Source organism: Haliotis cracherodii, unplaced genomic scaffold (genome assembly GCF_022045235.1).
Source record: "Haliotis cracherodii isolate W230 unplaced genomic scaffold, xgHalCrac1.p SCAF_18, whole genome shotgun sequence".
Lineage (NCBI taxonomy): Eukaryota > Metazoa > Mollusca > Gastropoda > Lepetellida > Haliotidae > Haliotis > Haliotis cracherodii.
Window position 1 is genome coordinate 14476799 of NW_027266273.1, and position 17857 is coordinate 14494655.

Consider the following 17857-nt stretch of genomic DNA (forward strand, 5'->3'; position numbering starts at 1 on the left):
AGTTTTAAGACTTCACAGGGAAGGGAGGTAACTCCGAATTTGGAACGGCGGTTCGATGTGTATTTGTGGTTTCATATGGGGTGGTGGGGTAGCCTACTGGTTAAAGCGTTCGCCCGTCACGCTGAAGGCCCGGGGTCGAATCCCCACATGAGTACGATGTGTGAAGCCTATTTCTGGTGTATCCCACCGTGATACTCACTCACTGTGGTTTCATATAATAAACAATGTCCAAAGGTATTGTTAACTATACATAGTTTCTGGCTGTGACCCTCAGACACCTGCAAGTTATTTTAACCTTGCCGACCCGTGAAGCTCCGGGGTAGAATAGGTCTTCAGCAACCCATGCTTGCCGTAAAAGGCGACTATGCTTGTCCTAAGAGGCGACTAACGGGATGGGGTGGTCAGGCTTGCTGATTTGGTTGATGCATGTCATCGCATCCCAATTGCGTGGATCGATGCTCATGATATCAATCACTGGATTGTCTGGTCCAGACTCGATTATTTACACAAACTGCCATCATATACCGTGAATATTGCGGAGTGCGGCGTTAAACAACATACAAACCATCAAAACTATTCAATCAGTTTTAAAGAAGGGCGTGTCTTTGCCAAAGAGTATGCATCTAGGCTACTTTATGACTGAGAAAAACGTTTGTTCGAATCATCGGAGCTGATCCATCTTTCTACTCAATACGCTATACCACAAGGAGGGATAACTCAAGGCCTATTTATATGTGGACCTGTATATTGGACAAATGAAACTGGTGAATTCTCTTTACGGAAGGCCTTATGTGGCTCCTGTCTTTTAAATTGTGGTCCGTAAATATAGGACCGCCTCCGTGGTCTAGTGGTAGAGGGTCCGCCCGGAGAGCGGTAGGTCCGGGGTTCGATCCCGGCCGCGTCATACCAAAAGACGTTAAAATGTTGTACTTGTTGTTACCCTGTCTGGCGCTCGGCATTAAGGGGCTAAAACAAGGACTGGTCGGCTCGGAGTCAGTATATTGTGTCTGAGTGGGGTATTCATGTTAAACTGCGGCATGGTATCTCAGTGAGCTAGCAGAATAAATCGGCATCAGTCCGGACTAGTACAAGCAGCCACACACACACACACACACACACACACACACACACACACGTGCATGCACGTCGCTATATAAGTGCAATAATCTTGGACGCGACGTTAAACCCCATTTCACCTCACCTCACCGTAAATATAGGTTGATGATCAAGTTGTTATCTACATTAAGGAAATAGTGTAGGACCCCTTGGGCCGGGAAAAAGCTCTTTTCTAGTGTAACACCGCCAAGAAGCAACAAAGAGACGACTTCAGAAACAGCAGGGTGTTTGTATTCCCAACGTGGTCTTCCCTGGACGGAGGCACGGGTGGCCCAATCGTCTAAGGCGCCGCGATTCGCTGTGCCAGAAACCTATGATTGTGTGATCGAATCCCGGTTCGCCCCGATTATGTTTCTAGGTTTGTTAGCACCATACCCGTGCTCGTGGGTTTCTCCGAAGTGGTAAACGTCTGAGACCTGCATCACTTCGGGCTTTCCTCCCACATTAAGCTGACACGCCGTGATATAACTGGAATACTGTTAAAAACGGCGTTAAACCCAACTCACTCACTCACTCTTCCCTGGACCACCTGAGACTGGGAGCCTGCCTGCACTAGATTGGACCACGAGAAGAACTGCCATTCCTTGTACTTAGGCATCCTTATAAAGCCATATGATATCTATTTTATTTATCTGTTATCACCTGCTACATCCGCAGCTGACATATTAATAAGGTTTAGGGCATACAGCTGCCTGATATAATCTTTAGTAATCTCGACTGCCACCATGTGCAGTGATGCTATCTCTATATTGTAATATATGTACAATTGTTAGTTGATCTTATCATGTCTTCGCTTATTAGGAATATTGATTTTTACTTGGGCATATGTTGGGCATATGTACTTAATTTGTCGAGTCTTGAATCAGACAAGTATCTGCGAACCCACATATGGTTTTTTCATTTAAAATCATGAGCCTGTTGTTTTTTTGGTGTTTTTTTTTTTTTTTTTTTTTTTTTTTTTTTTTTTTTTTTGGGGGGGGGGTTATAGAAAAACATCTTGCAACAATGTAATACCTTTTTTTTCAAAGGTCTGATGGATTATTTTTCTTCAGGAAAATTCAGGGACAATTTCCTTTTTTTTTAATAAAATCACAGTCCCTCCCTCCCACTTCCCTCCTCCCCCTTTCATGGATAACACCTTCAGGGTTAACTGGATATATCGACCTTTGGTGTGAATTCTTACGCTATTTCTTTATTATCAGAGTAGGGGCTTTTTCATATTCTATTTTTCAGCTATATTGACAGTTATTCTGCCGTTTATGCTTTTCAAAGGCGGATCATAACTTTTATCCTGTAACATACGTTACTAAATACTTCAAACAAGGGTACAGGTCTAAATTGCCTGTCGTGTTTAAGGTAGGTGAAGGTCAACAATAAAAGTATTAGGTCATTGACAATAAAGTGTTAGGGCAAGGTAAAAAAAAGTGTTGGGCAAGGACAATAAGTGCGAAGTATCTGAAGCCATAATCGCGGCCAGTTTCCTACCACCTTGTGTGCATAGAATTTCGATCAACGCATGCAAGTTTTATTATGACAGAAATAACAATTGTTTTGTGATGTCCATTTATGCAGTAACAACATCACAGCGTCGTCGGAAGTGTGCCCCAGGCAGGTAGACTGATGTGACGATGTGATTTAGTTGTAGGGGTACGACATTTCATTCACACTGCACCTACCGTGTTTACAACGTGTTTGAATTCCAGAAATGTTTTTCATATCTCTCCCCGGGGCATTACGTTAGCTTAATGTACGTCGTAGCGACGATCAACAGTTGAAAGACCTTGTTAAAATCTCAAAACACGTTTATACATTAACCCCGTTTTCTGTGGAAAAACACATCCACAGTACCCCATGCTTGTCTAAAGACCCGTGCACGGAGAGCGTGGACCGTAGCTCATGCTATGAGTGATGCGTGCCTGCGTTGTTAAACAACACTCATAAAAGCTATTTTTTAACTGAATACATTTGTGTAAAAAATTGTGAAAATATTGCTTCATTCATATTTCGATTTACGTATTCATATTTATACATTTAGACTTCTTTGACAAATATGCATATATGGATTTTCATGTCAACGAATAATTCCGAAATATTAAATATTGTAGTAAGTAAATATTTTATCGTGCTCTACAAGACCCGGAACTGTATATAAGCCGGGCCCTTGTGAAAAAAACCAACAACTTTAAAAACTCATTTTATTAAGTTTGGGACATTCAGTAAATATCGGATTTGAACATGTCGAGGCACTTATGTATATAAGAAAAAGAGTAATATTTAGTTTGGAAAATATTTTACTGGGGTAATAGATTGTGTGTACAAACGTCTGGAAAACTATACTTTTATGGAACCATGATCGCGTGCTCCCTAGCTGCTTATACGTATTCATGTTTGTATAAATGTCAATCCGTTCACAAATCCGTCTTAATGGTAGTTATCACGAGGTGGGTATAGATGTTATAACACCAGATTTCCATGGCAACCATAGCTCTTCAAGCATTGGCAAGAGCGCAGGTGAAGGGCAGTTGTCGTTGACCGTTTACATATCTCGTCGATTCGTGCGCTCTAGACTGCCGTCTTTCCGCCCAGTGATGAATGTAGTTTAATCGCCACCTGCCGTAGAATCGATATGGTGGAAGCATCAACTAAAGACACGTGTACGGGTGGTCATTAACAGGAAACAGTTGAGGTGTGCTGCGCTAAATATGGTACGATCCGAATGAAAAAGTAACGGGCATCCATAAGGTGTTATGGTCATTTATAGACTAATGACGCAACTGCGAGCCACTATGGTGACGTTAACGTCATTTGATCACGGACTTGTGGACTTGACGTTTTTCACCATTCAGACATTCGAGCAGAACTGATGGATGGACACAGATGGATTAAGCAATTGGATCAGCTCCTCTGATGTTATTGGTTTTTGGGGCAGTAGAGTGTCTGTTCCTGCTATGTTCTGTTCGAAATGAGCAGTTTTGTTGAATTTGTTTGCAACCAGGAATATTTATCACACGGGATCGTATTTTAAGCCCTTAAAGAAGGTTGGTATTTTCGAAACGAAAGACATGAAACAACGATGTCATGCCTCGGTCCATTAACAGAACTCTTTTATTTCGGTTCATGTCAATCATTAAGGAACACGTGACACAAACAGGGAGACTTTGGGGACTCCGACGATGTATTAAGAGTAATGCAGTGTGATTTGAATGTACAGTGCGTCGAGTTGTATTGAATCCAGTGACCAATCGTAATGGTCCCACAAGAGAGCCATTGAGGACGGTGGGGAAACTTGAGAACGCTGGACTGTGTTACGGCAACAGCAAGTGATGCTTGTTGAGAAAGTTGATACTTTATTAATGAAAAAATTATGTGTTTGGAAGGTTGCGATCGATAGTTTGCCTTGAGTGACTGTTTGGCATTTACAACCAGGAGTTCCAGCGAACATCGGACGCATTCATCAGGCGACATTTCCTGGCAAAACAACAGGAGTTTTTGCAGCTTAGCGTGAGTAAAAACAGACGAAGCGTAAAAGGGATTGTGAGTGGTATGAAATATCGTGTCCGTTAAAATCAGGCGTCATGTAATGGAGAAAGGTCGAGGTGTGCTGTTTTTAATGGATTAACAAGACCTTCTTGTTGTTGGCATCAGTGGTTTGCATCAGTTTGGTTAATAGTGTTCTGCCTTAGGAGACTCTACACAGTGGCATGACCTTTCATATACGTTTGTCACCAGGCAAGGATATCGATTTTCTGTAGAATACTATCCAGGTAAGCCTGATGTCACACCAGGTTCAGCCTTGAAGATAATGACACACCTGATCTGTCGAGCATCAAGACGTTAATTGCATTAGTGAGTGTGCAGGAATACCATTGTTGTCAATTTTACGCTAATGTATTAGAATTAATTACGAGGTGTGGGTCACTTGAAACTTATCGCATAATGTCAAGCGAATTTCTTCTGTAATCTTAATAGATTATTCATCTACGGGTGATCAGTTGAAATACACGTGACCCAGATTCCATGGCACGTGTACTCGTCAGAACGCCAGAACAACCGGTCTCGATTATCCACCCAAACGGATTTCATTGTGGAAAAGCCAAAAGAGTGATTAAAATTGTATAAATGAATCGATGAAAATCAGTTATGACACTAAAGGGTGGTTCCCGTGAAGATCCGGGGTAGAATAGGTCTTCAGAAACCCATGTTTGCTGTAAAAGGCGTCTATGCTTGTCGTAAGAGGCGACTAACGTGATCGGGTGGTCAGGCTCGCTGACTTGGTTGATGCATGTCATCGTATCCCAATTGCGTGGATCGATGCTCATAAGTCAATCACTGGATTGTGTGGTCCAGACTCGATTATACAGACCGCCGCGGAATATTGCAGAGTGCGGCATTAAACAACAAACAAACAAACAAACAGTTCCCTGTAATCAAGTTACCTGGCAAGGGGAGTGACAGGTAGGGCGCTGTAAGTTGACATGACTTCTATAGGCCCCCGTGATATAGCTTGCATGTTGCTAACTGCGGCGTAAAACTACATTCACCCGCACAAGGCGAGACACGTATCTCTTAAATTAGGTGACCAAAGTTACAGGTTAAACAAGCCCTTCACCTGTGTTAACTCTGTGGCATAAAACTACATTCACTCACTCAAGGCGAGACACGTATCTCTTATAAATTAGGTGACCGACGTTATAGCTCAGACAAGCCCACTTGTGTAGTGTTGACTCAGATCGTGTTGGGTGATACTCATATAAGACTGTATTCATGAGATGTATTTGAATAGATTGAGAAATAATTGGGCCTCTCGGAGCACCTGAGTACCTAAGTCAAGACTCTCACATAAACCCCAGCAGACCATGATTGAACTCAACACGAGAACATTTCAAGATAATTCATGTTGTCACTCATCTCGTTACCTGCCGCGCCTGTGATGAAAGAGGTGCTACGCTTCAAACGTCTTATTATTCAGGTTGATCGTCTCTCAGGAGAGTACGCAGAGTTGTAGAGCAATTCTCTCGGACTGTGACGTACACGTATGAATACTACGCAGTAGAATGTCTGTTACTCGCGCTGGAATGTGTGGTACGTCTACGGATACAACGTGGGCTACGTGTAAGGATACAACGTTGTAGAATGTTAGAACAGGTCTTTAGCAACCCAGGTTTGTCGTAAAAGGCGACTGCTTGTCGTAAGAGGCGACTAATGGGACTTGGTTGATGCATGTCATCGTATCCCAAATGCGTGGATCGATGCTCATGATGTCAATCACTGGACTGACTGGTCCAGACTCGATTATTTACAGACCGCCGTCATATAGTTGGAATATTGCTAAGTGCGGCGTTTAACAACAAACAAACCAAACAAAAATGTAGAATGTGGGTTACGTGTTCGGATACGACGCAGTAGAATGTGGGTTATGTGTTTGGATACAACGTTGTAGAATGTAGGTTATGTGTTTGGATACAACGTTGTAGAATGTGGGTTATGTGTTTGGATACAACGTTGTAGAATGTGAGTTACGTGTTTGGATACAACGTTGTAGAATGTGAGTCACGTGTTTGGATACAACGATGTAGAAAGTGGGTTATGTGTTTGGATACAACGTTGTAGAATGTGAGTTACGTGTTTGGATACAACGTTGTAGAAAGTGTGTTACGTGTTTGGATACGAGTCAGGGTCATGTCGCCGAGATTGTTTGTATCCATCTTACTTGACCCAAACGCAACAATCATGATTTGTATTCAGTCTGGAAATTACACTAAAAATATTCTCCTCAGAAACAGGCTTAGAAAGTGCCAAAATGTTATTACTAACTTCGTCGGCCATAATTCACTCACTCATTTACATATACTACCACATAGTCATATAAACCAGTGACACAGATGTCTAAAGCGACGCAGCTCGCCCTGAAGAGTAGCTTCCCTTAGCTGCAAGGATACGCTGACTGTGGGTTCAAATTCCTAATTGTTACTGGTTATCCCGTTGATCTGCAATCGTCCGCCTGCCAGTCTTTATCAAGCGAGACATGCATAACGCTTGGGCATTCTGAACGGAATTCATGTAATTTACAACACGAATACAATTAGTTGACGACGTCTGGTTAATATGACAACAGAGGGTTGGTAAGCTGTAGGAAGACGTCACCATATCGTGGAAAATGGGGTTTTTCATATTTTACACTCGCGGCACTCGCGAACGAGCTTCATTTACAGTCAATTACTGCTATCATTACAGATGCGATAAATGACGTCGTATTTCCACTTACAACAGGCGCATTCTATTGTGGAGGTGATTAGTCAGTGAACGGTCTAAATGTACACGTCCTTATGACGTCAAAGGACATTCTTCAAGCTCACGGAGGTGCTAATTTCTTATGAGTCACGAGCACGTGAGATAAGCGTCATCGGTCACCATCTATCGCCGGACCAAGTTGTCCTTGTTGGGGGCTAATGTATAAACGGGTTCTGCCCTGATAGTGGTGTCATAACGTATGATATACTACGTCTCATCATATATGTTTGTGCATATTTGCTACACTAAAACGACGGGTGTATATACTAGTAGTTGTACCAAGGAATTCCGTCAGTCCGTCCGTCCTTCCGAGGACATTTTTTGTGTGCGACCTATTACTCGAAAACAACTGCATATATGCTTTTCAAACTTGGTGAACACTTTTTATAGCAATAGGAGAGGTACATTTCGTAGTTTGATTTCAATATTTGGATTTTATGAAAATCTACAGTTTCTTTCATTTTCTTGCTTATGTTAAAACGAGAGTTGGGGAATCAGCTCGCTTGGCAGAGGTACCACTATACACGACCAACCCACACATCAACAGAAGACCGATGTGAATAAACAGTCAGTTTATTAGACAGCCACAGAATCATTTTATATATAAGCAGTCAACAAAAGAATGTTTACAATCAATTATTAGAGTGAGTGAGTGAGTTTGGCTTAACGCCGCTTTTAACAGTATATCGCGGCGTGTCATCTTAAAGCCCGAAGTGATGCAGGTTTTTTACCACTTCGGTGGAACCCACGAGCACGGGTATGGTGCTGACAAACCTAGAAACATAATCGGGGCGAACCGGGATTCGAACCCACAATCATAGGTTTCTGGCGTGCCCAATGGACGAAACTCTGCACAGCGAATCGCGGCGCCTTAGACGACTGGGCCATATTAGATGAACATGCTATGGAATCATACACAAGATATATACAGGTACACCATAAGTCACGATACATATTCCAAGGTACACGACGTGATGCAACAGTTTACATGTGATTGAGTATAGTATATCCGATACACCCTAGCTAATACATTACCCGAGTGGGCATTCACACAAGATACATTCAGTTCAGCCACAATACATATTCCAAAAGATAAACAACGTAATACAGTTAACAGAATTGGTATAATCTACACACAGAAGTAGTACGTGGGAATATCTAAGTTATACATTCAAGTATGACACTTACAGTTACCAATTAAATTTACGGGTATTGCCAAGGTTAATAGCATATACTCAAAAAGTAACAAATTACAAGATAGTTACGTTTCAGTTTATTAGACAGCCACAGAATGATTTTTGACTGTCTGTCGTCCGCATTCTAACTTCTACAGATAATCTCATTTTCTTATATAACTGACGATAAAGTTGTTATTGCGAATTTTAGTGGCGCTTTCTGGACAGAATCATATAATTTTGTTTGACGGAGGCATTGATGATAAAAGTGTTACTGGGTAAAGTTAAGTAAGAATAATAGGGAGGGTGGGGGTGGGGGGAATTGAAATTAGAATTTTTATTTTATATATTTTTTCGTAAAACAAAATAGGCCTTATGGGAGGTACCCAAGCGTTGACAGTGTTAGCTCGACACATAGAAGAACCAGGTTCGATTCCCTATATTGGTACAGTGTTTAAAGCATTCTTGGTCCCATCAGTGACGTTGCAAGTAGGGCAATGCCAATGGCGGAACTCCGCTACCGCTCACTGATAGTGGAGTGTATCTTCGCTATCAGCTACCTCATATAAAGGTTCGTGTTGAGGAGCCTGAGTGATACTTACTTCCTGTTGTTGTTTTGCTTCGCCGAAGTTGAACAGGTTCTAGATAGCCTTTGGTTAACCTGCCCCCGGTGCAGCCATTCCACAGTATTCAAGTCTGTCTCGGGTGTGACCAACATTCACTGAATGACCTTGTCGTCCAAGCACCTGCTTGACTTAAGCCCCTATCTCACGTTCACGAATCTGAACCCGAATTAACACGATTTAACGTTTTTCCTTAAATCGTTTTAGACCGTATGAAGGTCGCGCACTCATACGTGTTTATTCGTGTTAAGTCGTGGTCGGTCGCGCGCGGTCGTATGGACGTCGCAGCCTGGCTTAAATCGTGTTATAAATTTTTGCAATGCTGAAAAGTAGTATGAAGGTCGTATGAAGGTCGTATGAAAGTCGTGTTAATCGTATTTTGGTCACGTGTAGTATATAAGCTGCATTGCATCAGCATTCCTGTGTCAGTCTTCACCATGTTCAACAACGAACAAGACCCGCAAGAAGCAGCTTTGGAGGAGGTACTTCTGGTAGCTATGGCTTTGGTGGTGAGGGGTAGGAGGCAGCGTAGGCGTCGCAGAATGAGGAACAGGAAGAGATTCTGGAATCGACCATGGTTGTTGAGGAGACCTTTGCATGGGCAGTATGAACACCTAATGCAAGAACTGTATCTTGAAGAAGTGAATACATTTACCAACTTCTTGCTTGTCACTCCGGAGATGTTCAAGGAACTAGTAGAACGCGTTGGTCCTGACATCACGTGATAGGCACTTCCGGTCGTATGACAAACGTATGGATTTCGTGTTCAGGCCTATGGGAGTCGTATGAAAGGCGTATGAAAGTCGTGTTGAATCATGTTAAAACGTATGAAGGTCGTATGAGTTTCTTCCCACGCTCCCAACACGACTGAACGCGACTGAACACGATCTCCATACGACTGAACACGATCTTCATACGATTGAACACGACTGTCATACGACCTTCATACGACTGAACACGACTTTTCGTATGTTAAGTCGTATGGGCGTCGTATGACAGTCGTGTTTGGTCGTATGACAGTCGTATTGGGATCGTGTTAAATGATGTTAAGCCGTGTTGTATCGTATGAATATCTTATGACGGTCGTACGACTGTCGTGTTCAGTCGTATGAAGGTCGTATGATTGTCGTTTTTGGTCGAATGAGGGTCGTGTTTGGTTAAGAAATTTGCATAAACCACAAGGACGAGCACGAATCAACACGATGTTTCAACTTTTTTAAATCGTGTTCGCAATTTCTTAAATCGTGTATGTGAGATAGGGGCTTTTCTGATAGCGTCACCATGCACTGAGAGTATCACCTGTCGCAGCACACTTTCAAACACACATGTTGTGTCAGTTTTATCTACTGAAATATGTATCTTGTCAGTTCGTGTCGTGTGATTATGTTGTGATTTTCTTTATATGTTTTTCACAAGTGTACAATAGCACATACTTGTACACGAGTGAATCTAATCTCACTTTTCTCTCTCTCTCTCTCTCTCTCTCTCTCTCTCTCTCTCTGTATATATATACAGAGAGAGAGAGAGAGAGAGAGAGAAAGGGAGGGAGAGAGTTATAGAGTGTGAAATTCAGTGCATAGTAGCACATGTTTATATGTATATTTATATGTATGTATTGTGTGTGTATCGTTATAAATGTGTGTCATAAACGTAAGTCTCCTTGTTTATCTTAATGCCTTGTGTTTGAGACGTTGCGTTTTTGTGGAATTCAGAATATAATTGTAACTTTTTATCATTTTTTATCTTTACGTGCATGATGCAACTCTAGGCATGTTTGAGTCATTTGTGTTTCTGGTTTATTAGAGACGTTTATGAATGTCCCAAGGCTTGTCAAACACGACGAGGATATACTACTGACAGACGGATGCTATAACGTATATGGCATGATGTGATGTTGAGATACAATAGGTCGTTATTAAGACAGGAATAATCTATCAAATTACACATTTCATAATGAAAAACAACCGCTCGAGGTTAAGATGAAACCACAGGGAAAGAATTGTATTTGTTTTCAAGCGTGCCACAGACCCCTTTAATGATGGTGAGGTGTGTCCTTTTCAACTACTACTACTACTACTACTACTACTACCACCACCACCACTACTACTACTACTACTACTACGACTACGACTACTACTACTACTACTACGAAAACGACTACAACAACAACTACTACTACTACTACTGATCAATGTTTGTCCTATGCACACGCGGATATAACATGTGTAAACGTATTTACATTATATTTATCGCATTCACATTAATAATAACAATAAATCAATAAATCAATAAATCAATAAATAATAGTTTTGATCCATCATCGAACCCGGACAGTATCATTTCACCAAAACCAGATGACGCAGAGTTGATATTTGACCCATTTCTTTTCACCGACATTGGTAATTCCCTCTTCCTTTTCTGAATATCCAAATATATTTGTGAATCAAGCGTTTATTACGGGTGTTCATCATGTACCTTGTGATTACACGTTTATATATATTTTCATATAATAAACAATGCCACGTGTATTCTGTATCATCGTGGTTAACTATACACAGTTTCTAGCTGGGCCCTTTAGGAACCGGGGCGTTATTTTAACCGTTTAATTTTCAATTGTGCCATCGGAATCCTTCTTTGCATTAAGCATGTTCACATGGTCATCATCGTCCGTGTGTTTGTCACGTGTATTTGAGGTTTCATTCGGGGTGGTGGGGTAGCCTAGTGGTTAAAGCGATCGCCCGTCACGCCAAAGGCCCGTGTTCGAATCCCCACATGGGTACAAATGTGTAAAGCCTATTTCTGGTGTCTCCCGCCGTGATATTGCAGGAATATTACTAAAAGCGGCGTAACCCATACTCACTCACAGTGGTTTTAATATAATAAACAATGTCCAAAGGTATTGTTAACTATACATAGATTCTGGCTGTGACCATCAGACACTTGCAAGTTATTTTAACCTTGCCGACCCGTGAAGATTCCGGGGTAGAATAGGTCTTCAGCAACCCATGCTTGCCGTTAAAGGCGACTATGCTTGTCCTAAGAAGCGACTAACGGGATCGGGTGGTCAGGCTCGCTGACTTGGTTGATGCATGTCATCGTATCCCAATTGCGTAGATCGATGCTCTTGATATCAATCACTGGATTGTCTGGTCCAGACTCGATTATTTACAGACCGCCGTCATATAGCTGGAATATTGCTGAGTGCGGCGTTAAACAACAAACAATCAATTTTAACCTATCCGTTACGATTTTAATTGTGCCATCGACACTAATATACAAAGAATTTAATATCATATCTCCAATTGGTTGTTACAGATACAAATTCGTCCATTCGGAAATCATTTCATATGCAACTAAAACATTATCATATATAATGTGAGCGGGCAATGACAACGCCAACCTCGGTGATCGCTATTTGTTCATGCTGATTCCCTTGACATTGGACACATGCCTGCAATACGAGATATTCCAACCCAGACTTCGCCTAAAGCAAATGCATATCTCAATAGACACGCAAATTGTATTGTCTACCTTGCCGAGAGCAAGCGATTATAGGTATACATATATATTAATCTTGACACGTCTTGGTGTGACTAGTTAAAAATAGCATCAACACGGGACTGTGTCTATAAATAGGCAGTCAATGGGGTCCAAAGTCATGAAATTGAGCCATTGACGTCATTACCTGTAACATTGAACAAGGCGTTCACAATGTTAACAAAAGGAATGATGCAGCGTTAATGGGATGAAGCGTTATCATAATGTCGCGTCATGAACATGACCTACATACAGTCATGTGTGACAAGTAGACACTCCGCGTGTTGTTCAAGTGCGCGCTGATGGCGAAATCACTGATAAAATCGCGAGTGTTTTTTGTACAGGGTTTTGTTGGATATAGTATATAGGGTGACGTGTGTGGGGAGGGTCTCAGAAAGCTTTCAGAACTCGATCTGTTCACCAGGAGCGCCTTCAAGATGGATATTTGTAACATCCTACAGGTGGTAAGTTAATTAGAATATTTTTTAATTTTAATCTGTTAATTAATCAATATTTGTTTGTAAATAACACGTCTTTTATGAATGTAAGTAGTCATTTTGGTAGACATTTAATACAATATATTAATATGTTACAACTATTTTCGACCCCAAAATGCCAAGACTCGAATATTCCGATTCTGATGGGACGTATAAAAATTAAATGGTTAAACAGAGTCATATTTCGAGAATATTGCTGTGTACGGCGTTAAACATCAAACAGACAAACATGAGGTGACGTAACACTATCGACGATTTGAATTTCGAATGGTCCTTTCTGTTATGAATACAGGTTAAAAATCATGTCGACAAACGCTGCTTGAATAGTGTTTAATTGTTCAGGAATGATTTGAAAAATTCGTGAACGTATCTGTGGTACGACCCTTAGAACATATATTTGCCTGGCAGTTTGAGAGTCTTGTTCAGAATTTGTTTTCCCATGTGGGTACGGATGTGTGAAGCCCAAATTCTGGTCACCCTGCGTTTGAAATTGCTGGAATAAAACCAGTGGTTGATATCATGAGCATCGATCCACGCAACTGATATTCAATGACGCATCAATTGACCATCAGACCATCCGATCCAATTAGTCGCCTCTTACGACAAGCATCGTCACCTTTTACGGCAACCATGGGTTGCTGAAGACCTATTCTACCCCAAATATACACGGGTCCGAAGTTATGGTAGCGAATTGGTACCCGGTATTTATATAACTGGAGATATTACCCTGGATTGTCGAGGATGAATCACAACGCGATATAATGCAATGGAGGACGCGGGGATTAAGAATATCCTGTCCGGGGAGGGGGGTATATTTAGAGCGTCACACATTGACGACGGAAAGGGATGGGCGGGAACGTGAGTCAATGAAAGACATCAGTGAGTTTGGGTATGTTTAGTGGACACCTCGACCACTGTCAATGGAGGGTGTGGCAGGATACCTCATCCCCATCTGCTTTGTGTCTGCATCACTCCCCATAATTGCGTAAATAATGTGTGCAGGGGAATTTCGTTGATATCAAATCTTCCATACATATCAGTGACCTATTTCCTTTTAGCGGAAAATCTTCAACCCTGTCGATTTATGAAAGAGATCCTTGAATTGCGTGAGTCGCGGTGTATCTTGTCTGCTACAACATATGTGGTGTCGTGACTGATAAGACATTCCCGGTACATTCGGAGTCTCGTGGGTCGGGATAGTGCAGTAGGACAAATCGTAGCGAGAGTGAGTCCCGCCGTAGGCTACCTGATAACATAAGAGCTTGTACACTCTGGGAGATCGGCGAGAGAGGTAATGACACGGCGATGCGAGGCGAGGGTCACAACTACACAGACTGGATACAGACAGGTCCCTGCTGTGGGCGAGCTTCGACGCCGCTGACAGGTGGACGTCGCAGTAAATTGAACTCTGTGGTCGGTAGAAGAGTTCCTGTGCTGTGTTGAGGGTTCTGTCCGTGTGATACCGTGACAGTGGTGGCTGGCTTTCCGAGAGGGAGAAACGTGTGTGTCAGACACACGCCTTGTTGTGATGGCAGATGCTGGTATTTCTGGATCGTGAACGTCAGCTCGTTGGTGTGAAAGCGACCTCTGGGGACATTTCCGAGGTGATTAGGCAACCTGTTCGGAGGATTTCGATGGTATTTTCTGATGATATACAACATTTCATTCTGTGCCTCGTCGTGTCACGACTCAACACGCAAGAAAAGCCAGGACAACGCGCACCTGTTTCAGCGTAAGCAGCTTTAACACCTGTTGGCGGACGTGCGGCATTGGAGTGGATATGTGTGTGTATGTTAGAGGATATTCATTGGGATATACGTTTCGTGTGAGTGTCTGTGTACCATGTATTTGACAGGCGAGGGTCCATATCCGTGGTATGTTGAAATGTGTCATGTGTATATAATGTAAGATTGTAAGTTTGGACAGTATGTGTAAAATTGAAAACAGGATTCGTGAGTAGTAGATATTCAGATGTTTTGCTGGAATAAGTCTGTTTGGGTGACAAACTTTCCTTCCTTGCTGACACTTACACTTACAACCATTTACAAGCTGATACAAGAATTTATCCAGTAAGAAAAATCAAGAAATGTTTTCGTAGAATATACTTCACCCTCTCATCATCATCAAGCTATGGCTGTTGTGTTGCCCATCTTATGTAGACGTTTATCTCAACCGATTAGTTTCGTATGTGAGTGTGTGAGTATGGTTTTACGCCGCTTTTAGCAATATTCCAGCAACATCCCACGGCGGGGGACACCAGAAATGGGCTTCACACATTGTACCCATGTCGGGAATCGAACCCGGGTCTTCGGCGTGAAGAGCGAACGCTTTAACCACTAGGCTACCCGACCGCCCCCATGTCATGTCGTGTTTTGTAACTTGTTTTATATCAAGTTGGTTGACTGATACGGACGTGTTTCTGTAGTGACCTTAATCTATTGACAGGTTAACCTAGGGTCGCTAGCTATAGTGTACCGTGAAAATCCTCACGCCAGAAACATCATTTTTGGGTTTAGAAGAGCCCTGGGCATACGTTAGGTCAAGTTCAACTGAGTTGATATGCCGCGGTTTGTTTTGGATCTCATAAATTCATGTCTAGTTCATCAACACATGTTGATGAAGCAGTAGGGATGCTGGCGATGGTGTCTGGATTTAACCAGCGTGAATGTTTCCGCTGCTCTTTGTTTTCGAAACCTGGGTCTGTGGGTCAACTATTGATGACGAAAACGGCATATGGGATGAGTCGGCCGGATGGCCCTCTGAGGATGCTTGAGCACCGGTTTCCCGTATCACACATTGTTCTCATAGTGAAACTACGTCTGAAACGGGGACACTTAGCATACGGATATTGTTGAGTGGATGTTCTAGTGTTGTAATATGATGATGTTGGAGAATATGTGTGCAGTGCGTCCTGTTTCGTGATGCAGAAAGTAAGGCCCGCTAATTTTGTACAAATAACAGTTTTCTGAAGAGTTTTATAAAGGCACGTGTTTTCGAGGAGGAAAACCATCCTCTGGTATACACATACCTTTGTTCTGTGTCGCGGTTTAGACATTACGGAGGTGGTCGGGTAGCCTAGTGGTTAAAGCGTTCGCTCGTCACACCGAAGACCTGGGTTCGAATCCCGACATGGGTACAATGTGTGAAGCCCATTTCTGGTGTCCCCCGCCGTGATATTGCTGGAATATTGCTAAAAGCGGCGTAAAACCAAACTCACTCACTCACTCAGACATTACGACTCCATACTGTCAGCACATCGGATAGTACTTATGATTGTTCACGTTTGTAACGAACATCGTATATGGCGAACTTATTAGCTTGTTCCCTTATATTTCGTAATATTCATAGCTGATTGTAATTCTAAATTTATGACATTTTGTTAACGCTAGAGTATGAAAATCCATGCTTTCAAACGGTTGTTGAAAACATTTTGTTTTATGACGTATGGGAACTTCTGCTAGTTTAGATCAGGTTTATTTATTGTTTAATACTGCACTCAGCAGTATGCCAGCCATATAGTCCAGATCAGACAATCCAGTGATTGACGTCATGAGCATCGATAGGCGATGTGTTAAGGAGAACGGGCTTTTTTGCCATCCCTGGACCTGACTTGTTTTATCTTAGCACCCTTTTAGGTCACTGTGACCTTCGATTATCAGATTAGCATGTTGAAGACACTGCATTCCAAGTGCCACGTGACATCCGGGTATTTAACTGTCGAACGTCTCGTCGTAGCCCATCTAAACTGGTCTCTAAACTGGAGAGTGTCATAATATTCGGACTTAATTGCTTTTATTTATGACAAATTCAGTATTGTGATCAGCTGTTCTCAACAGCTTTTTTTCGTTAACCATGTATTATTTGGCTCGGGTTACCTAAGTAGTATCCCTTAGCCGCGTCAGGATCCGCTGATCAGGGTTTTGAACCCAGTTCACCCCATCTCGTGTACATCTAATATGTAGGATGTTCCATAAGTGATACGTGATGTCAACCAGATAGGACGAGATGAAGATGCGCTGTATCAAGAAGGATTTAATTGGGGCTATTTACAGATAGAGTTACATGTTCTGTTTCCTGGTCTGTGCACGATCTCGGATGTGATTATACAGCCCAGAATGATGCATCTGATCTGATCTCTAATGTATCACAATATAACTATATTTCCCTGACAGTAAACGCGCGCCTAGCAAGACGAGGACGGACGTGGCAGGGACGATTGTGTCCGTGACCTTGTATGTGTTGTGAATATACTCAGAAAACAGGTATTGTTATGCACCACTTCATGCGAGAACAACCGCTGGCTCCAGACAAATTGACATGTCAGGGTTGTGACATATTGAATCCGCTGGTAGTAGACAATGGTACGTTGTTCACATACATGACGCTTGTGATTGAGTGGAGGTAGAGACCTGAGAAGGCCCGTGACCTTTCTTGGAAGCGGACCGTCTAGCCCTTGGGGTAAGGTATTTTTTGCAAGGTACCATAGGGTCTTCCTTGCTGGGTATCGTTGGGTCTTCTTTGCTGGGTATCGTAGGGTCTTCCTTGATGGGTATCGTAGGGTCTTCCTTGATGGGTATCGTAGGGTCTCCCTTGCTGGATATCGTAGGGTCTTTCTTCT

General features: G+C 42.3%; 1 protein-coding gene across 5 annotated transcripts in view; it reads left to right on the top strand.

Annotated features, from left to right (window-relative positions):
- LOC139465800 (inositol-trisphosphate 3-kinase homolog) overlaps positions 1–17857 on the top strand; it is a 43605-nt gene that overhangs the window by 11284 nt on the left and 14464 nt on the right. The window contains exon 1 of one of the 5 annotated variants that reach the window (XM_071247722.1): positions 13005–13206. The exons of 1 other annotated variant lie outside the window; for it this stretch is intronic. The gene's annotated coding sequence lies outside the window, so the exon portion shown is untranslated. Of the gene's footprint in view, positions 1–13004; positions 13207–14297; positions 15065–17857 lie in introns of those variants that run through there. 3 more of the 5 variants (XM_071247720.1, XM_071247721.1, XM_071247719.1) reach the window with 3 other exon arrangements.